Below are 15452 nucleotides of genomic sequence, written 5' to 3'. Positions count from 1 at the left end.
GGAGGATCTAGGAGAAGTAGAGGGACAAAAAAACTGTTACCAAGTTATATAAAAAATCATTTTCAATAAAAGAAAAAATCTATAAGCAAAGAAATGGAATTCTAAAATTTCAATGAGTCCGATTGATTTTGAATCCTAACTCACACATAGCATTAATAACAATGTATTGTGAATGATTTTCCCTGACATTCCATTTTCATCTGTCCAGAGTTCAGGCTAAAAAAATTTTTTTTCTTCCCTTCAGCTTCTCTTGTCAGGGAAGAGCAAGTTATGCAAAGTTTTTTGGAAACAGAAATGCCTCTTGGTTTAAAAAAAAAGAATTCCTTTAAAAATCAAAAAGTACGTGGTTGCAAAACCCATGAAATACATTTAGCATACTGAACAAGGCCTCACATCAGTACTTGGCATAATATCAAAGTGATTTGGGGCTGTGGTTTACTCTTAGTGCCCAGTAATCCCAAGTATGGAAACATCTTAAGTCAGGGCTTGCTATATCTAAATGTCTTGAGCAATGTCTTCAAATTGTAATATATACTTAACATCCACAACGTATTACATAAACATTGTTTTTCTGAAATTTCAGATCATAGTTTTTAAATATTTTATCTGACTTCCAATAGTTAAGGATAAGCACAAAGATGATTTTGTAGATTTTAGCATTTTTTTAGAGGTTCATCTCAGTGTGTCCAATTAAGTTAATGTAAAGCCAGTCACAATAAGTATCCAGAAACGAGATAACCCTTTACTTTAGGAACTTAAGGGACTTTCAGTATGTATATAAATGAAAGCAGTGAGTTACAATTGATTAAAGTAGTTACATGTCCTTATTCTTTACAAAATGAGATATAATCCCATCTAAATTTGTAAATACAAGCTAATTCTATTTAATACATAGTATGGAAATATTCTTCCACTTTGTGTCAGGTGAGAAGGGCCAACGAAGGGGAGACTGTGCATCCTCCATTTCAGAAACTGCCTAAAAAATGATGCCAGATAGGAGAGTTCATTTGGAAGCCCCATTTTCAAGACATAAATTGAAAGGACTTTAGCAGCAAGACCACAGAATATGGGGTACTATATGTGAAGAGAGCCACTGGCCAAACTCCAGGTACAAAGGAAAAACAATACTCAAGACAGATGCACTATACTAATTTGAAACGGAAAAGTATCTGAAAGTCCAAATGTTTTATGAGAGAAAGCCCTTATACACATAACTATGTAGCAGAGTCTTGATATTTAAATGTGGGCCTTCACACACACACACACACACACACACACACACACACACACACACATACACACACACACACACACAGAGAGAGAGAGAGAGAGAGAGAGAGAGAGAGAGAGAGAGTCACATATGCATACATATGTGTAGCTGTGCAATTCTGAGTATCTGAGGCCTTTATCTGGCTTTGAAAAGCTCTGCTAAAAATCAGATCTCAGTCAAAACTCTGACCCATAATCATTCCTGATTGAAAGAACTACAGAGGTGGAAATGGAGAAGAGCCTGAGGAAAAGAAGGTCCAACGACAGGCCCAAAGTGGGATCCAGTTTAAGGGGAGGTACCAAGGTCTGACACTTACTGAGGCTATGGAACATTCACAAAAAAGGGATCTAGCATGACTGCTCTCCGAAAGCAAAAAGCAGCTGAAAGAGTCAGATGCAGATACTTGCACCCAACCAGTGGACAGAAGCTGCTGACCCCTGCAGTTGAATTAGGGAAAAGCTGAAAGAAGTTGAGAAGGAGGGCGACCTTGCAGGAGGACCAGCAGTAACAATTAACCTGGATCCCCAAGATCTCTCAGGCACTGGACCACCAACCAGGCAGCATACACCAGCTGATATGAGGCCCCCAACACATATACAGCAGTGGACTGCCGGGTCTGGGTTCAGTCAGAGAAGATGCACCTAACCCTCGAGAGACTGGAGGCCCCAGGAGTGGGGAGGCCTGGTGGGGTGATGGTGAGGGAGTGAGGACATCCTCGTGGAGACAGGGGTGTGGGGAGGAGGTATGGGATGTGAAAAAGTCAGAGGGTGGACCGGGAGGGGATTAAAGTCTGGAGTGCAAAAAAAAAAAAAAAAAAAAAAAGAAAAAATGAAAAAAACAATTAATAATAATAATCAGATCTCTCTCTCTCTCTCTCTCTCTCTCTCTCTCTCTCTCACACACACACACACACACACACACACATACACACACACACACTCAAACCCCACACAAATGTTTCATTTTGTTTTAGTATATGCTTCCTGGACAAAACCATTAAATGTAAGACTGTACATTTTTTTTTTCATGTACCAAAAACTAAAACTAAATCAGAAAGTTTGGTGAGATTTTTTTTTCTCTTCAAAATCTCTGTGAAAGACCTGGAGCAATTTGCAGATGATCAGTTTAGGAATGTGTTGGAAGAGTTCATTTTAATTCAATGCTACTTTAAACTACGCATGCTCACTAATATCCAGTCATTGCCTTTAACCTCATACCTTTAAATTCTTAAAAAACAAACAAACAAACAAACAAATCAAAAAGCTGAACATCTGTCACACACATTTAGTATAATTCTGGCACGTTTAGTTTAAAATTTCATTGAGGGTAGACCTGTGATATAAGTTGATTTAATATAATTCAATCTGCAACTCTCTTTCTTACATTGCCTACACCCCTAGATCCTCTCTCCTCATTAAATAACAGATGTCTCCTTTAGGTTTCCTTTCTATTCCCTTCGTAATGTGCACATTTTTCACTTTTTTCTGACTGAAATTTACTAGAACATTGACATTTTTCAGTCATGACACTTTGGTACAATTTCTTCTTAGCGATCATAAGGAAACTGTTCTCTTACATTTAAACCCAAATTAGGGCTCATTACATCACAACTGTCCTAAGGGAGCAACCGCTCAGTCAGAGAAAAACAAGCAAATACCTTTCTTTTGAAAACTTGAGGTAAGTAACTGATAGCTATATCTAAGGCTCTTGATTTGAATTCTCTAAGCTTTTGATGAGTTCTTTAGCAAAAGCTTTTGGTGGCTATTGTTGTTTTTCACGACTCCTAAGATTAGAGGGAAGAAAGATGGCCTAGTCGGCCATCACTGGAAAGAGAGGCCCATTGGACACACAAACTTTATATGCCCCAGTACAGGGGAATGCCAGGGCCAAAAAGGGGGAGTGGGTGGGTAGGGGAGTGGGGGTGGGTGGGTATGGGGGACTTTTGGTATAGCATTGGAAATGTAAATGAGCTAAATACCTAATAAAAAATGAAAAAAAAAAAAGAAATGGTCTTCTTGATGGAGTATTAAAATGACCTTCTAAAAATGAAGAAAATATATAATAAAAATTGTTAAAAAAATTAGAGGGAAGAAATTATGGATAACACTGACTACATTGAAAAGAATTTCTAGCAAATGATGGAATTGGAAAGGTGAAGTTATGAATCATATTGGTACTAAATTCAAAATTTGCATTGAGTTCTGTGATTGTTTTACATTCATTAGAAATGCTGAGAAATGAAATGAATGATTATCATTTGGTAACTCAAAAATCAGCGAGTTATTAAATTGAACATATTTTAGTTTTCTGGTGGCCTCTGACCCTGTGCCAGGCTTCTGAGCCACTGTTTACAGCTTCCCACACGGAGCTCAGACAGGTCAAGTCTATCCCAGACGCCATACATCTATGCCATGGAGGCAGTACAGAATCCCCTATCCTTCATGCTCTCAGGCAGATCTTTTCTACCTTATTTCTCTTCCAGTTCAAAGAAAGAAGAAACTGGCTTTTCTACTCATTATTTTATTTACTATAATTACAATAGAACTATTTCACAAAATTCGAAGATAAACTTTTATATTTATCTTTTTTTTTTAAAGGCTTATTTTTATTTCCTAAGTGCCTATGTTTTGCCCAATCGTATGTATGTATAACACATGAATTTTCAGGGCAGTCAGGACAGAAGATCTCCTAGAACTGTTAAACTGTATATGACAGACAATGGTGAGCCGTGTGTGTGTGTGTGTGTGTGTGTGTGTGTGTGTGTGTATGTGTGTGTGTATGTGTGTGTGTATGTGTGTGTGTGTACGTGTGTGTGTATGTGTGTGTAAGTGTGTGTGTGTGTGTGTGTGTGTATGTGTGTGTGTATGTGTGTGTGTGTATGTGTGTGTATGTGTGTGTATGTGTGTGTATGTGTGTGTGTGTGTGTGTGTGTATGTGTGTGTGTATGTGTGTGTGTGTATGTGTGTATGTGTGTGTGTGTGTGTGTGTGTGTATGTGTGTGTGTGAGTGTATGTGTGTGTGCTTGCATGTGTGTGTGTTTGCTTGTATGTGTGTGTGTGTGTCCTAATGTGAGTCCTCTGTAATAGCAGCACCTGCTCTGAGCTGCTGAATTAGCTCTCTAAGCAAATTTTCATATTCTTAATAAATGTTTACTACAAACAAGAAAATGAAGGCCGGGCGTGGTGGCACACACCTTTAATCCCAGCACTCGGGAGGCAGAGGCAGGCGGATTTCTGAGTTCGAGGCCAGCCTGGTCTACAAAGTGAGTTCCAGGACAGCCAGAGCTATAAAGAGAAACCCTGTCTCGAAAAACCAAAAAAAAAAAAAAAGAAAAAAGAAAAGAAAATGAACAAACGGATTGGCAGGTTAGATAGTTCAGAACAGTTCTTCCTGTTCTGAAGTTGTATCTGTCCATGAGATGGTCTTGACTGGGGCAGATTATGTGCACAACAGGAGTATCTCTATCGAGGTGGCTAACAGCGTTGAGATAAGACTCCAGAACCCACTGTGACAATCACTCTCGTATGGACCAGCAGCCCACTCCAGTCTGGAATATTTTACGTAAAACTGAAGTTCAGAGAAAATGACATGGGTGTTACAGAAGATAAGGATTACAGTTAAATTCTGACTCTGTCCTTTAATTGCTGGAGAAAGTAGGAAAAGTGACCTTAAATAGTCCATGTCATTAGAAAGTAACAGATGGAATGAATGAGAGGCGACGTCAGAGTGATCAACAGGATGTTAGTTTTTACAGACCACGGGGACTTGTACATCTCGCAGATTCATCCTCTCATCCTTTTGTATGCACTCTCTTTGGGAACTGTTTCAACTGTGAACTTCTGTTCTTCAGATATATATGTTCTTTCTCACATAGGGGCCCCTATTTTAAAATGAAATAATCAAGAAGCAGTGTTCATTTTCAGTTTCCCTGTAACTTAGCAACTTAAAGGCTAATAATCAGTTAGGGTACAAAAATGGCCTAAGCACTGACTTCCACAGGTATCCTCTCCATCAGTTTGCCTGGAAGCTGGCACTCCTCTTGCCTTTATCTCAGTAGAGTTGGTTTTAATCCTTCTTCCTTACTGAAATGATCTCACCCTATGACTTAACTACATATAAAGTCTCCCTCAGACCGTTCAAAGAATTGCATGAGAAAAGTCCTTATAAACAGTAGAGTAACATGAAATACTCAACATATGCTGATTTTGCAGGAAAATTTGCTCTTTCTTTACCCCCTTTACAAGTTACAGACCTCCTCTCTGTACTGACAGCCTCGGGGATTCTAAAATACCTGTTTTGCGATCAGGTGTATTTTTTGAAACTTAAATTAATAAGATCCCTTATAGTTGGCTTATCATTTGGTGTTGTGGTTTAAAGAACAATAAGCAGGGAACATTATAGCAAACCTGCTTCTGGTATTGCTCGAGCCAACTTAGTGCTCAGTGTGGCACTCAGTGGAAGTGCTGGGACTTTAACAGTCACATCCTAGCCAGACTCCTGAAGTCGGGAGTCTCAGATGCACAGTTATCTGCACACACCCCACAGGGACAGTAGGAAGACTGTGTCTCCTAAGGCAAACCTGCAGATCGCCCGAAACCAGTGAAAGTGTGAAACAAGACTCTTTGAACGTTGTCACAGCAGAAAGCATGAGGACGACAATCCCTGCAAGCATTAAATGTAAAATCTTAAACCTCGTTATAGTCTAAGCATTCTCTGTAGTTAAAGCAAAGATCCCAGACTCTCCAAGCACAAAAGGATACAATGTGATTGTCCTCATCATATCTTGAATAGAAAAATAATGTCTTCTTCCCCTTTCTACTTTTGCTGGGCCCTTTTGTTGCAGCATTTGGCTGCATTTTATGTCCATTTTAATTAGAGCATGTTTCTCTGAACTTTTCTCCATAATTGCCAAAGAAGCATGGTGAAAGAAAAATATAAAATGTATCTAAAGAGCTTTGTTCAAAGGTGACACTTTCTTATATGCAGTTAAGTAATCAGTGCCACACTGGCATCTTTCAGAAAACATGTTTTTAAATTACGGTGTGCTAGGCTTCTCTCTCAATTCACATAATCCCATTCCAGTCGCTACCCATTTGCTATCTGGAAATATCTCACTGCTAAGGTAGCAGTACAATGGTAGTTTCTTATCTTGAATAAGCTGGAAGTCCATCACCAGTGCTGGAAAATCATGTCAGTAAAACAATTATCACAGTGTCAGAGGGGAGCATTGTTCACAGTACAGCTACCTGTAGTGTTTAGAATATAATTTGGATCTTTTAAATGATCATCTGTTCTTAATAGTTTCTTTCTCAGAATCATCAAAATATGACCTTGACTCCCTTAGGCAGAGCATTAAAATAAAAGAATAAAGAAAAGTTTGAAGTTTCTTAAAAGTAGTGGAGAAAAACCAAGCAATCACAAAAGACCATAATTAGTTAAAAAAAAAAATATATATATATATATATATATATATATATATATATAAAATTTAGAAAATGTCAAGAGGAATGTGATATTTTTCTACACAGAAAAAAATAATTTCCTCTGCCTTAGAACAAAAATGAAAAAAGTTAAAGAGATAGTATTTTTAAAAACATATAAAACATATTAAGATATATAACTTTATTACAAATAGCCAACACTGCTGAAGGACAATTTCATGTCAGGAGGTTTTGCATAATGTCATATTTCTAACAATGTCAAGATATTATATTTTATATTTTAACTATAGCATTAGCAAATGTGAAATTAATGATGACAGGTATGGTGGTATATGCCTGTAATTCCCAACTTTGAGACAGAGGTAGGAAGAGGATTGCAAGTTCCTGGCTAGCCTGGTCTACCTCACTAGTTCCAGGTTAGTCAGAGATACAGAAGAGTATCTTGTTTCAAAACAACCCAACCCAACACAGGCCTTATAGGTATTTTTCATGCAATTAGAAGGAAGTTGTTTTGAATTACAAATGTTGGAGCATATTGTTGATACCTAGACAATATTTCTAAAATGCACACAGTTCACTCTTTGCTTTTGGTAACCATTTAATAATATATTTTACATTCTTATTTTGAGGACCAAAAGTGAACAAGAAATAAGAGTATCAATGTCATACCTGGAAGTTGTATAGTCTTTACTTTCAAACTCAGAAATTCTGCCTTAACTAAAACAATGATTTAGTCAACACTTTTAAAAACAGATTCCTAAGTCACTTTTGTATCTTGTAAATAAAATGAAATAAACTGGTAGCAGGCTTTGTGATGCTGATCTTACGTTATTGCAGTTAGGATGAAATCATGTCATGTTTACGAATCTGCATGTAGTGAGAATAAGCTGTTCATATACTAGCATCACCTGATAATATTTTGACATACTGATATCCAGGTCCACTTTAAATATAATGTGATTTAAATAGTTTGTAATGAAGCTACTAAGTGAATCAACTGTTTAGGCAAGAACAAGAGCCATACTGGTGTATAAGGAAAACCAGAAATGATGTGAAATGGTAACAAAGTGGTTCTGAGTGTGCATTCTCTGATGTCTGCCATGAAATGTGCAGCATTTTCAGATTTTTCTGTTTCACCAAACTTTTTATACAGAAAATAAAATTGTGTTCTCTTTGATCCAATTAGCAGAATATTATTATCCAAACCCTACATCTTACAAAAAAACTAATGGTGTTGGTTTTCCTATACTCAGAAACCCAGGCACATATTTCTAAGATCCAACATTGCTGAGGAATTTCACTCTATAGCACTTCCTGCTCAGAGTCAAGCAGTGGCCATATCATTTTCCACTTCCTTCAATATATATATATCATACACACACATATATATACATATACATATATACACATATATCCTTTATATATATTTGCTTCTGTATGAGGATGTGTCTTTTGTGGAGAACAGAAAGGAATAGAGGACCCTGTGTTCTCTTAAGAGAAAGTATTTTGATATTAGTTGGTTTCTCTGTTTGAATTGTGACAGCAGATAAGGAAAAACACACAAGCTTCTATTTGCTCACCTAAGCTCCACTGTATCAAGGGGACCCAACTCATTTTCGAAAAGCTCCCAAATACCTGTAGGTAGTATTACAAAATCTAATCCCATATCCTTTTCCTTTAAAGGATTACTGTGTATCAAGCCATCAGCCACTATTTGTGTCTACCTTGGCTTACCAGAAATCCAAAACAAACTTCCCTTATTGCATGGACGAGGAAATGCAAGAGAACTAACCTTTATAACTTTGAGCTAGGTAAATGTCACACCTTTAAACTATTAATAGGAAATCTTTCATGTAAGAAGTCTAAGACACACACACACACACACACACACACACACACACACACACACACAAACCCTTTCAAAATGGTCTCCCCAAATGTTGTATGGAACAATGCATAAAATAAAGCAAATAAGAAGTCATGAGAGCAGGAAATGGCAACCGATAAATCTCTTTACACCTGATTATGCATTCTGCGATGTCAGTCACAAATACATACATCTAAGTAGTTAGTGGAACCAAATCAAGTTGATTTACTGAAAATAATCATAGAAAGAAGGTCCTGGATTCAATGCTCTGGAGAACATGAGTTGGACTGTATAAAAAACAAAACGTAAGGCTTCACGAGGTTTACAAAATGAGCATGATAAAACTGCTGATTATAACTGCAAAAGCAACACATTTTTCCCCCCTCAGAGAGGAGAAAACATATATAGCTTTGTATGCCTTTATTCCAGTAAGTGGATGTGTTCAACATGGTTTAAGAACACCCTTGGTAAAATTCCAGTTTTAAATTGTATTTGCATATGTTATTCTATGCTTGAATCTGACACTGAGGGGTGTCCCATCTCATTACCAGAGAGATTTAGATGGAGCTGAGGATGAGCCAGGTCTGAGATGCATGCAATGAAAATGGATAAATATAAGCCTAACTGAAAGCATCATTTATGTAACAGGCTGTCTCTCAAAAATCTCCCTGATCAGCTAAACTCATCCCCTGGAAATCTACGTTAGTTCAGTCAAAGTAGATTCTAAAAAGCTGCAAAACTTTTAAAAGGATAAAGAATGTTTTGTTTTGTTTTTTTAATATAAATCTCAGTGGTAAAAGTATGGTCAATTCATACACATTGAATTCAGAATCATCATTTTACTACAAGGTGTTTAGAACAACTGTTACTAATGTTTTTAATTTTAAAATGTATTTTTAATAAAAACATTATTACAGCATTTCCCCCCTTTCTCTTCCTCCCTCAACTCCTCCTCTATAACTACCTTGCTTCCTCTCACATTCTTAGCCCCTGGTACATTAGTTATGATGCGTTTATGACTAAATATATAATAAATACAACCTGCTCAGTCCATCTAGTGTTACTTATGTGCATATAATTTCAGGGATTATTTTTTAAATATGTCTGAATACCATAAAAAGTTTTATTTTAGTATTTATCTGTGCATGTGTGCTTGTTTGTGTGCATGTGCATTCAAGTGTGTGTGTGTGTGTATGTATGTATGCATGCGAGCGTGTGTGCATATGTGCTTGAGTGTATGTAGGTATGCACATATGCATGTAGGAAACTATGGACCTGAAGTAACTGTCAGTCCCTTAGAGTAGGAATTAGAGACAGGTGTAAGTTAATCTACATGGGTTGTGGATTGAGAGGTTTGTGAGTTCACTACAATATCAGTTTGCATTTGTAACTGCTGAGCTATCTCTTTAGTCCTTATTTATCTTTAAATTGACAGCTATATCTTATGTACTTCAGAGCAGATATACATTATGCAAAGACAAACTAATTGGAGCTAGCTACTATTAGCCTGACCTCACATATTTTTAAAAATATTTTTGCCCTAATATTTCATTTTAAATAAATAATGTAACTTCTCTCTGTATTGTTAGAGAATTCTCTCCCCCACCCCTGTATTCATGTATATTCAAGCATTTGTATCTACAAACATATCACATGTGTAGGTCATTGTATGACAGCCAGAAGATAATTGGAGGGAATCTGGGTTTTTTTTTTTTCAATGCTGTGGATCCTTAGGACACCTAATTCAAGTCCTCAAGCTTGAAAGAAGCATCTTTACCTGATGTGATGGTTTGTTTTGTTGGTTTGATGTAATTTAGAATAATCTGTGGAAATAAGGGAGAAACTGTGTGCAACTGATTACCCTGTGACATATATGTTGGGTATTATCTTGAGTTTGCTAATTGTGGTGCAAAGACCTACCCTCTGTGGCTAGTGCAATTCTAAGAGCAGGAAATGCATCATACAAACACATCATTTACACATATAAAAGGACCAAAAAATAATGTTTTCTAAATGTAGAAAGTAAACTGACCAAGCACATACATGCATGTATAAATAAATTTTTAGTTCCCTGCTCAGACAATAGATGTAACATGATGAGCTATCCTAAGCTCCTGCCAGGATGACAACTCAACTCTGATGGAATCTAAACTAGAATTGTGAACTAACATAAACATTTATCTCCTACCTTGATTTTGTCAGTTTATTTATCACAGCAACAGAAAAAGAAGCTAGTATACCACCTTGCCAGACCAAGAAATACATTTCTAACAAAATTAAACAGTATTTTTCATAGACAGTTATTTATTATTAATTATTTGTTTACTCGTCATTTAGTGAGTATGAATGTTTTGCCTGCATGTGTGTTTGTGTACCGTGTGTGGCTGTTACAATTGAAGGCCAGAAGAGAGTACTGGATCCCTTGGTACTAAAGTAACAGATGTCTGTGATCTGCATGTGGGTACTGGGAATCAAACCTGTGTCCACCAGCAGTGTGGAGAGCCAGCAGTGTTAAATGCTCAGCAAACTTTCCAGGCCCCTTTCCATAAACTCTTTTATATTTACTTTTTCATGAATTGTTACCTGTTACATATCCATTTTCATTGGCATGTTTTATTGTTTTTGAGTAAGAGAATCAAATCAATGCTGATGTTACACACAGCAGGATGTACAGAAAAAGAGCATCATTTTATGCTGGGGTTCCATAGCAGTAGAGGATGTCACAATGGAAATGAGTAAGACAGAAAGAGAAGAGAGTAAACAAGCTACCCAATGGAACAATATCAGCATCACTCACTGTAGTTAGTTTCTTTTTGTTCTAGTATTTTCAATCTCATTTTTATTTTACCTGGGCCCCATATGCCTTTTCTTGAGAGCCTCTTCTATCCATGATCTGCTACTGGTTTCCTGACTTCTATAGGTACTCTAATTTAGATATACATATTTAAATACACAAAGCTTCATCAGCATATGAGGGAGAATGTGCAACAGTTGACATTTGTCTTTCTGATCTTGGGTTACCTCACTCACTAATAACTATTTCTCGTTCCATCCACTTACCCAAATATTTCATTATTTAATTTTGTTGAAACAGTTGGATAGTATTTAATAAATGTACGACATTTTCACTATCTAGTCACTGTTTGATGGGAAACTAGGCTGCTGCAGTTCCTCACTATTGTTAATAGAGGAGCTAAGACCTTGGATGTGCAAGTATCCCTACAGCAGCATGTAGAATCCTATGAGTATATGCCCAAGAGTTATATAGCTGGGTCACAAGCCAGATCTATTTCTAGACATTTTAAGGAATATCCACAATGTGTATGAGAGGGATAACTAACATTAAAGTCCTTTGGCAAAGTCATATGAAACCTACCAATATAGAGCTTGTAAAAATATATAAATGTACATACATAACAAGAGTATAAATTAAGTTCTCTTACCACAAGAGGAAAATGTCACTCTGAAACATCATACGCTATCAAATATAAGGCTCAATGCCAAGAAACACTTATCTTTTTTGGAACTGTTAGTCATTGGGTCCCCAGATTCCTTCAAATATTATATATTATTGCTATTGCTATTGCTATTGCTTACTTTCCAGACCTTGATTAAACTTTGATGAAAATACCACATACTTGAGTCATAGAACATGGAGAAATCAAGTTATTTCTGTTCAGGAAACTACAATCTTATTGGTTGGCTTTTACAGTTCTGAAAGATGGTATGTACACTGCCAGAGGAGAAAAATCATTACCAATCTTGTTAATGTGTGAACCCTTCAAAGCTACAATCATGTCTGGCCTAGCAAGATATGTCTACTGGTTGAACAGGGACAAGAATGTCCTGGGAATAAACAGCTACACTTGGATTATATTTAAGGACATCTACACAAGATAGAACTTATACTTTGCGCTGATAGCAGAGACTAGAACCTGTGGCTAGGTAGATACTGACCTTAGTGAAAGCCTCCTACTATTATTCTGCTAAGAGAACATAGTATTAAACCAACACCTGAGGACTCATCATTATTTCCATATATCAATGCATCTCCCAGCAATCATCACAGAAGCCTCCTTCTGCAGAATTTTGTGATTACTTAATCCACAAGTGGTCAATATGAAGAATAGAACACACTACAGAGCATCCAGCACTAAATGGGACATCTAGATAGAAACCCTCGCCCTGAAGCCCAGGGATCAGTATGGAAGACTTGGTTCAAACATTATAAGGACAAGAGGTTGTGGTTGAATGCAGCAAACAATGTTTTCTGGATGTAACAAGGAAGATGCACTTGTTGACTCACAGCAGGAATGACAGCAAGACCAGACATGCATAAATCAAACAAAACAATGCTGTCATGGAAGACCAACGTGGACAGGAAGACAAACCTGACCTTAGGAGCTATTGAAAACTGATGACTTCTGGGACATGGAGAATCAAATATTTTCAAGGATGTGGCTCCTGAGATGGTGCCCATGATACAGTAGATGACCTTCACTCATACACATACTTGCATCATTTGGTGAGGTATCCCCTGCTACACACACACAGAACTGTAGATAGTGAAGAAATACAAAATGAGAGAACAGTGGGTGGACTCTATCAAAGCACATTATATGCATATGTGAAATTCTCAAACAAACAAAATGTTGGCCTGAAAAGGCTTGTCAGAACTGGCAAACTGAGTAAAGGATCTTAAAGAGTAGCCAATCCTATCCTGTAAACATTTCAGTATTATAATTTAATGGTGAAAGAAAAAAAATTTCTCTTTCAAGGATTGAAAGAATAGAGCAACCACATGGACAAGAGATCAGTGACCAGGCAGGTGACAAAAGGTATGGTCTAGAGGGAAAAGATGAAAGGAGCAATTATCTTTGGGAGTTACTTATATCCTGAATTTACAAAGGAAAAGTCAGCAAGAATTAAGGCAATTCGGACACGTGGAAGAGGAAAATGAAGAGGCCACTGCAGCCAGAATGTGAAAGGGGGCTGACCAGATAACTTACTGAGACATCACAAAAAGCACTGTGCTAAAACTATAGATCCCTTGGGTTGCTCATGCCTGTAACCTTAGCACTCAGGAGGTAGAGGCTGGAGAACAACAGCTGGAGGCCAGCCTCATCTACCCACAAAAAAGAACTTCGGTTTGTATATTTTAGGTATTAGGCAAAACAGAGTCATCCTGAGTCAGAGCATTGACATTTTTTAAAGGCAACATAAACTGAATTTGAAAATACTGTCTTTTTTCATGAATGGCGATTTAAGTTAGGAGGAAATAATCCTATTAGATGACCATAGTGTGAGGCTACATTATGACCTATTTTGGCATAGTTTCCACTCATTTAAAAAAGGTATGTCACTGAAATATTTATTCTCATTGGTAAGCAACTATGACAAAACAAACTAATATTTTATATCATGTAAGATTTATATGTGTATCTTATAAATAATGCTTGTAACACAAACATAGACTGTTTCTTCTAAATAACCAATCTATGGTTTCAAATCTTACTTGAACAAACATTTTGAGAAGATGCATAGATGCCTTCTAACATTAGGGTTTAGTTGCTTGGTAAGTGCTATGCTAAATGGTTTTGCTTACGTTAATATTGTATATTGTCATAAGCAATTAAAACTAAGACACTCTTGTTAAACAAGTTACAATTTGTTTTATTGTTGGATTTTTTCTCAGGTATCTATCATAGTCATTTTTGGACTTAATAATTCACAAAGTGTAATAAGTTAAAAATTAGACTTTTAGATATGATCTGTCAATGTCTGAAGAAAATACTTATGGCAACAGTAATAATGACAACTAGAAAATTATTTCAGTTAAACTATCACTTCATAAATAAGATGATAAAATTTCACTAGCATTTACCTTAGTAAGCACAAATAAATTTCCCAGATTAGCAAATAACATGAGTAATTTGACATGTATCACAGATTAATGACAATGGTTTGGGTTTATTTGTTGTTTTACTACTGCTAAAGAGATTTTATACAAATTACATAATTAGGACCTAATAAAAATGTTATCAGATGGCATATTCAGATATATAGAAAATTATTAAGACATAAGGTAGTTTTGGAGGATGGATGATTTAGAAATTTTTATAAACTCTGAAATAAAATGTATGGAAGGTGTAAGTACACAGGGAGCAAGTGCAGTTCTGTGATGTTGGGGAGGATGGGTAAAACAAGAGAATAGACATTGCTCCTGTGCTGTGACCACATGAGAGACATCAGCTGGAAAAGAGTGGGAGCTGGGCTGGAGAGATGGCTAAGCAGTTAAGAGTATACCGACTGATCTCCCGAAGGTCCTGAGTTCAAATCCCAGCAACCACATGGTGGCTCACAACCATCCATAATCAGATTTGATGCTCTCTTCTGGAGTGGCTAAAGACAGCTACAGTGTGCTTATATATAATCAATCAATCAATCATCAATCAATCAATCTTTACTAAAAAGGGGGTCTGGAGAGATGGCTCAGTGGTTAAGAGCACTGACTGCTCTTCCAAAGATCCTAAGTTCAAAGCCCAGCAAACACATGGTGGCTCAAAACCATCTGTAATGAGATCTGACACCCTCTTCTGGTGCATCTGAAGACAACTATAGTGTACCTATGTATAAAAATAAATAAATCTTTTTTTAAAAAAGAAAGAGAGCTGAGGAAGTAAGTAAAATGGAAGATGTGTCTGAGCTGATTGGCATGTATAGTCCATTTCTATCAGCTCAAGGGCTTCCATTCCATGCAACTTAACATAACACTGTCTGAAAAACTACCATGTAGATAGCATTTAGCAATGATGCCATCCGTAGTCTAGTTAGTTGTAACCTAGAAGATGCTATTAAAGCTCAGGATGTACAG

Source organism: Mus musculus, chromosome 18 (assembly GCF_000001635.26).
Source record: "Mus musculus strain C57BL/6J chromosome 18, GRCm38.p6 C57BL/6J".
NCBI lineage: Eukaryota > Metazoa > Chordata > Mammalia > Rodentia > Muridae > Mus > Mus musculus.
Note: the sequence above shows the minus strand (reverse complement) of the source record.